Below are 8,250 nucleotides of genomic sequence, written 5' to 3' on the forward strand. Positions count from 1 at the left end.
CACACTCATTTTCTGTCATTTCATTGAGCAAATCTTTTAGAAAAAAATTGCCCTCTCTTATTCTCTCTGTGTACTCGGACAGTGACGATAAAGAGAAGAAAATTTATGTGGAAACTCTCTACTTCTCACCCAACCCGTAACTCTTGATAAAAAGAAAAGAAAATTCATTCAAAGAATGCCCACCTTCACTTCTAGTAACGCACATACAAGAGAGAAAAATTTCAGAAAAATAATTCTCTTAACCTCTCTACTTCTCACCCAACCCGTAACTCTTGATAAAAAGAAAAGAAAATTCATTCAAAGAACGCCTACCTTCACTTCTAGTAACGCACATACAAGAGAGAAAAATTTCAGAAAAATAATTCTCTTAACCTCTCTTTGTGTGGACATCATCACTTTTGTAGAGAGTGTAAACTCTCTCTGCCTCTTTTAAATTTCCTCTCGGTAAGGACTGCTACTCTTTCTTTGGTTCAGTTTTATTTTCTTTAAATATGGGCTCACTATCTCTTTTTGGTTGGACTAGTGTATAAAACTATATATCTCTCCTTCACTCTCGGTTGGATAGCAGCAGGTGGCACAACTTGTCACACCCCTGTTTTGGTAAATAAGGGAAACGCGAACTAAATACATGCAACAATAATTAAAGACTAAAATAATTAAGGCACACATGAAAGAGTATTTTCATAATATCATTAGCAGCATCAAAACATATATCCTACCAGGGACTATTGTTCATTACAATTTAACTAACAAAAGTGCGGAGGCATACACAAAAATCAACAACTAAGTTGTTGATAGCCCTCCTAATTACACATAGGACTGCATGATGTACAGCTACAAAAAAAACAAGCTGTACTAAAACGAACTAGTCGCTCTACGGTCCAAGGAAAAGACAGGATCCCCAGGCTGCTAACTGATATTATGATTAGACTGCTACATCAGCTACATTATAATACAATAGGTCCAAGTCTCCCACTCATAGGGCTAGATTTGGGGGTCCTCGACCACCAATAGGCCTACTGGCACTCCGTCTCTCAGCACTATTATGTATACTGCCATCTGAAAAAGGTTGAGGGAAAAGGGGTGAGTTCGACAACTCAGTAAGGAAATTACAATACCAGGGAAATAAAACATGTTATAAAATCTTCATGCCATAATCTTTAGTCATGCATAATGACAGTTTATGCAAAATAACCAAATGAAAAATTAAAACTGAGTTTATAAGTATAATTAACAGAAATTAAAATAATTGAACAAGAAACATGAAATAATAGCATGAGAAATTTATAAATGATCAAGTGAATTCTTTTCATCTAATTTTCTTTTAAAACTGTAATTGTGGTTTATCCCTTTATAGACTCTACACCGCTATTTCCCGTGAGCGAAGCACGTTGGCTTTGTCCAAATGACCTATAGACTCAGCCTGTTGTCACAGAGAAGAGTCGCCGGGTTGGGGATCTTCCCTAGGTGAAGGCCAACCCCGGCCGGTAGCACATACTGTCTTTTGGTATGCTTGCCTTGCTACTCTATATGGTACCGATCATAACTATAGTAGTGCCGCAGGGTTAAACAATTACCGCACATGAACAATTTCTGTAATTCTATAAGCTCTGCTATAACTGTATACTTTGCTTTAAAACTGTAAGAGCCGTTTTCATAACTATAGTCTTGTACAGATTTTAAACTATAAATCCTCTTTTCATTCAAAATTGTATCCATGTATAATTCATAAACTTTGTAATGCTCTATAATCATAACTTTAAAATGCTCATAATCATAACTGTAAATCTATGCACAAAATTGCATGATTAATAACATGAGTAATAAAAGCTTAACTTTGATATAATTAAGATTACATGAGTAAATGCTTCGTAAAATTTCCCAACACTTTTCTCAAAAGATTTATAATAAAATCTTGTTGGGGGTTTTACGGTGTTGTATCCTCTTACCTTGCTAAACAAAAGTTTGAAATGTCCTTCTACCTATACAAATCATAAGAGTAAATTTTAGAGTGGTATTTTGAATTTTAGATAAACGTTTAAATTAAAATACACAATTTATAATATATCATTTATAACGAATAGCTATAAATTTTAAAATTTAATAAATTTTTGCTTGCATAAAATTTCTACCTAAATTAGACCTTATACTTACACTACCCATATATTTATACATTTTCCCTGGAAACACCAAGCCTTGAGATAAACTAATAAAACTCAAAATTTAATCTCAAAATTTTACAAATCCAAACCCCATACTCACGGGTCTTCCCAAAAATCATACCATACACAAATTTCGGCCAGCACTAATTCAAATAGAACACTCCCAAAATCATATATATAACTTGAACTTTAAAACATGCAAGTAAAATAGCTCAGGGCTTACAAAAATAAACTAACAAAGGTATATAAATAAGTATGCAAATTATCACCAATAACCAATTAAGGTAACCGAAACCCATTATCAAAGTTAAGCTTCAAATTCAATTAACAACCATTCGGTTATCAACAGGGAGTCAATATTCTCATAAGAAAATTTCACACCACTTATATTATCAAAAATTCCACACAAATCAAAACCCACGAGATTATTATTATTTTTTTTCAACAACTCCACCACTTCTCCAGGAACTTCATCAAAAACAAACCCAACCATGGAAATCAAGTCTAAAAATTATACTTACCCCAAAAAAATCTTCCGATGCCCATTCTGTTCTAACAACCCACAAATTAAAATTTGAAATCTAAGGGTTTGATTCTACTTAAAATTCTCCTAATTAATAACTTATCCTCAAAAAATAAAAACCCATAAATTTTTCACTTACCCATGAAGAAAATGGGCTTCCTATGGTATGGGTATCGGAGAAATCGCCGAAAAAATGCTCTCCGGGGACGTCGCCAACATGGGACCGTGGCCTGCCGGCCCGGCAGTGCCGTCTGCCCAGTCCGGTGGCCAGCCCACCGGCTAGGTCTTCTCCCTTCCTCCCCTCGCTATCTCAGCCAATCTCCCATCTCTCCCTCATCTCAAACTCTCATCTCTCTCTAATCTGGTAGAAGGAAAAGAAAAGAAAAAAAAACAGAGAAGGAAGAAGAAAAGAAGAAGGAAAATAAGAAGAAAGAAAAAGATGGGTCTGGGACTTGTATGAGTGATTGAGAGGAGAGAAAAATAATAACATATATATCTATAAAACTAAAGAAAATATATTGAAAAGAAAACTCAGAAAATACATGTCCAATGACTTGCAAGTTTCTGATTTTCTGAAGGTGTGAAGGGGAAGGGTAAATTATCTTCTGAAAACAAAGTGAAAAGGTGAAGAAGAAGAAGATAGCCACAATATATTTAACTTCAGATTCAAGGTGGACGTGGCTTGAAAAAGCTAGGCGTAACTGCCAAGTGTCATAAAAAAAACTACTTTACGTGAATGAGATGAAATGTTCTTTGGAGAAGTCACGCCTCCTTTCCTTATTAAAGAAGACTCTACAAATACTTGTGTGCCACGCAAATCTAGGATGTCCAGAATAAAAAAATGAAACCCATTCTCTTGTAAAAAAAAAATTCCACACGTCCCTCTGATCTGCATATATATATATTTTAATACTTAATAACACCTTCTCTTTGTTTATTATTTATTTATTATTATTTTTTTCAAAAATAATAATATTCTAATTATTACGTATTTTTTTTTTTCTGAGGTGTTATACAACTCCTTTTAGTTTTATAAGCCTTGGTAAGCTTCTAAACTCTTAGTTTATGTTTTATCATTTTAAACCTTTAAAGGGAAAGAAAACGTGTTATTTGTCTCTGTCACTATTCGGCCAACAGAAACTCCTACCTTTGCACTTTATCTTTTGGCCGATGAAGTAGACATGTGTGTGTGTTTGTGAAGAAAAACATGTGTGTGTGTGTGTGTGTGTGTGTGTGTGTGTGTTTGTGAAGTAAAACGTGTGTGTGTTTGTAAAGGAGACGTGTGTGTGTATGGAAAAAATGTGTGTGTGGGTGTTTATAAAGTAAACCGTGTGTGTGTTTGTGAAGTAGACATGTGTGTGTTTGTAAGGAGACGTGTGTCTGTTTATGGAAGATGTGTGTGTGTATAGACATGTGGGTGTGTGTTATAGATTTGTGTGTGTAAATTGAAAAATGTGTGTGTTTGTGAAGAGGACATGTGTGTGTATGTGGAAAACATGTGGGTGTGTGTTATAAACGTGTGTAAATTAAAGATTTGCTTTTACTAATTGCTACTTATAGATATATTTAATTGATCATTGAAATTAATATGTGTGTGTTCGTGTGTGTGCTATATATATATATATATATATATATATATATATATATATATATATATATATATATATATATATATATGTTGTTGGGTTAATTTGTAATAGTGAAAATATTTTCGAACGTCGTTCCTTTGCCCAAATTTTATAAAATCAAAATAAGAATTTTGATAATTTATGCCATTATGTCGTCCATTTAATATAAAAGTATAAAACTCATTATTTATACTAATGAGGTTACTATATCTAATTTATGCAAAAAACATGGATATGTTTTTAATGATAATGCCATTATAATGCTTATGTTAGTTTAGAGGTATTTTATAAATTAATCTTATAGAAGTCATAATGATGCTTATCTTGCTTTGTACAATATATAAAAGAGTTGAAATAATGCCTACAAAAATGTAAGATATTCAAAACGAACATTATGATAGTAAGTGTTTTAAAACATAATTGTAAATATAGCATGTTCACGTTATATGCCAAAATGATGTTTGAAATAGCATTTAGATTATGATAAATTAATTAGAAACTAAAAGTGACAAAGATAGTAAAATAATATTTTAGTACTGTGTGTGTGTGCTGATTTATTGTCACATGAATAAAATATTGCATTGCAGTGAACACCTGTGTGTGTGGGAACTCCTGTGAAGCAAGAGACTGTAAGCATTAAATATTAATGAGGATAATACTGATTTCTATAATGTTATGTTTATGTTTTATTTAAATTAGATGCGTGTGAATGGATATTGCATACTGTGAATAATGGACTTATTAATATTGGGTTGAATGAGTCCAAAAAGTTCAGGATAAGAATGTTTGCATGAACCAAGAACAATAATAATTAGTATTGGGAGGAACGGCTCTCAAAGTACTAGGAGAGGAACGTGCACTACAAAAATTTGAGCCCTTTTTTTTTGAAACGTTTTGAGAACGGGTCAACGCATCAAGTATTAAAGACTCGAATTGAGCCTTTTTTTTTTTTTTTACCTAAAACGGCTTTAACCGATTATAGCCTTTTTTATAAAAAATGCTCAAAACAGTTAGAACCGCTTTTTAAAAGCGGCTCAAAATAGTTAAAGCCGCTTTAGAAAAACGGTTCAAATTTTTGAACCGTTTTAAGGACCCTAAAATGGCTCTAAATAATTTTTTTTTTTTTTTTTTTTTTTTTTTTTTTTAAAAAAAAAAAAATTAAGCTGTTTTAGGGTCCCTAAAACGACTAAATTAAAAAAAAAAAAAGAAAAAAAAAAGAAAAAAAAGGGACATGCAGAGCAGCGTTTGGTTACCTAGATAACTAAAATCCACCATTTATTATTTTCTTTTCCCCATTTTCTGAACAACCAAACAGATTATAACCATTTCTCAAACACAATTCACGGCCTAAAGAAAACAAAAGGAAATAAATCTTTTTTTATTTTCTTTAATGAATGAATATGGTCTGCTGCAACCATGGCTAGATGAATCACAATCAATAGAAAAAATATTCTATCACGTTACTGCAACAACAAAGCAGTAGACAACACAAAACACCAAAACCTTTACAACAGAAACACCTAATACCGCAACAATAAAGCAGCAAAAACAGAAAACTAAACGGAACAACAAATTCTTCCTTGATGCTTTCAACAGGCTTCCATCAAATTCAATCACAATATCACCTAGACAGATCCAGCACGATCAGCAGGTGATCCAGGAGTTACCTAGTCAAAAAATGGGAAAACCATAAAAAAATGAGCAACATGCATTTTTTTCAAAATCAAAATTTCCAAACTTATCTAAAAAATAATAAAAAATCAAAACTCAAGAGACCCACAGCTGGGTCTCTTGAGACCCTGCCGTGGGTCTCTTGTGGGTCCCAAGAGACCCACGGCTGGGTCTCAAGAGACCCACGTAGACAGTGATCGGAGAGAGAGGAAGAAAGGAGAAGAAGAAAATGAAAGAAGAAAGAAAGGGAGAAAGGAAGATGATGGAGAGTTATGGAGACATGAGAGTGACGATTAGAGAGAGAGAGTAAAGAAAGAGATCTAAATTTTTAATGGTGAGTGAAAGGAAAAAAAAAAATTTAATTCAAAAAGTTGAATTTTTTTTTTTGCTATGCCCGAGGGACACGAAATTTCCGTGTCCCTCCCAAAATTTAGAGCCGTTTTCCAAAGCGGCTCCAAATGGAGCCGTTTTTCAAAACGACTCGAACTTGAGCCGTTTACTTTCAAAACGGCTCCAACTCGTGCTGTTTTCTTTCAAAACAGCTCCAATCACTTATTTTTATTTTTAATTATTTTTTTTATAACTAAGCATATAGTATTACATAGTAATTATAGGGAAAAATACACATAAAAAATATTTTTAAAAAACAAATTAAAAAAAAATTAAAGAAAAAAAGGAAAAAAACAAATTTTTGTTTAAAAAAAAACTGAAAATTATTAAAAAAAATTAAATAAACAAACAAAAAAAAAAAAATGTGATGGATCGTGGTACGATCAGTGTGATAGATCATGGTACGATCAATGTGATAGGTTGTGGTACGATCATGTGTGATAGATCGTGGTACGATCTATGTGATAGGTCGTTGTACGATCATGTGTGATCGATCGTGGCACGATCATGATTGATCGTTGTACGATTTATGTGATCAATCGTGGTAGGATCTAAGTGTGATCGATCGTGGTACGATCAATGTGATCGATCGTGGTATGATCTATGTGTTCGATTGTTGTACGATCTATGATCGATTATGGTACGATCAATGTGATCGATCGTGGTACGATCTATGTGATTGATCGTGGTACGATCAATGTGATCAGTCATGGTACGATCTATGTGATGGAACGTCGTACGATCATGTGATCGATCATAGTACGATCTATGTGATCGTTCGTGGTATGATCTTTGTGATCGTTCGTGATACGATCTATGTGATCGAACGTGGTACGATCAATGTGATCGATCGGGGTACGATCTATCATCGATCGTGGTACGATTTTTGACTGATCGTGGTACGATCATGTGATCGATCGTGATACGATCAATGTGAGACTTTTTTGTTGTTGTTGTTGTTTAAACGGCTCTAATTTGAGACCCTTTTTTTTTTTTTTTTTTTTTTTTTTTTTTTTTTGTTTGTGTTTAAACGGCTGCAATTAGAGCTGTTTTGATCAAAACGACTCCATTTCAAACCATTTTGTTAAAAACGGCTCAAATTAGACCCGATTTAAAAACGGCTCTAATTAGAACCGTTTTCGAAAAACAGCTCATATTAGAACCGTTTTAACAAAATGCCTCTAATTAGAGCCGCTTTTGTTAAAACGACTTAAATTAATTTGACCTGTTGTAACGAAAACATCTCTATAATCGGGGCCATTTTAGAAAAAAAAAAAAAAAAAAAAACGACTCAAATTAGAGCTGTTTTATCGAAAACGGCCCTAATTAGAGCCGTTTTTACCAAAATGGCTCCAAAATTAATTAGAGCCCTTTTAATAAAACGGCTCTAACAAAAATGGCTCAAAAAGCCTTTTTTTTTTTTTTTGTAGTGGTGGGATGTACTCTACTAGTACGAAAATATGCTAATAAAAAGTAATGTGGGAGGAACGGCTCCGAGGATAATCACTAATTGAGTAACGGCTCAAAACGAGTGGTGTGCAAGAACTAAATTGAAATGTTTAATATTCTGCATATAAAACTGCCACTTCATCATTATGTTATCTCTGTCCTTAAATAAAACATTAAATATCATGTTATTGAAAACAGTTAACTCACTTATGTGTATATGGGATTATGGTGTTATCCACCATCTTATAGACGATTGTGCAGGAGCTGAGAACGATGAGTACCTGGATTTCCGGGATCCTTGTGCTATTCCTGATTATATAAATGAGGCCATCTAGTATCTCATTTTGTATGGTGGACTTTCTGCATAGTTTATCTTATTTGATAATGTTAGACTTATCTTATGCATTTCTTGATATGTAGTGTTTTA

The 8,250-nt window shown here is 33.3% G+C and overlaps 1 long non-coding RNA gene across 1 annotated transcript; it reads right to left on the reverse strand.

The window, feature by feature from the left end:
• Positions 1–741: 741 nt before the first annotated feature.
• On the reverse strand, positions 742–3,283 carry LOC133851122 (uncharacterized). Its single transcript, XR_009895742.1, has 3 exons — positions 2,825–3,283; positions 1,950–1,982; positions 742–1,059 (listed from the first exon to the last, which is right to left on the reverse strand). It is a non-coding gene; the product is annotated as an uncharacterized LOC133851122 (long non-coding RNA).
• Positions 3,284–8,250: the final 4,967 nt, after the last annotated feature.

Source organism: Alnus glutinosa, chromosome 12, assembly GCF_958979055.1.
Source record: "Alnus glutinosa chromosome 12, dhAlnGlut1.1, whole genome shotgun sequence".
Taxonomy (NCBI): Eukaryota; Viridiplantae; Streptophyta; class Magnoliopsida; order Fagales; family Betulaceae; genus Alnus; species Alnus glutinosa.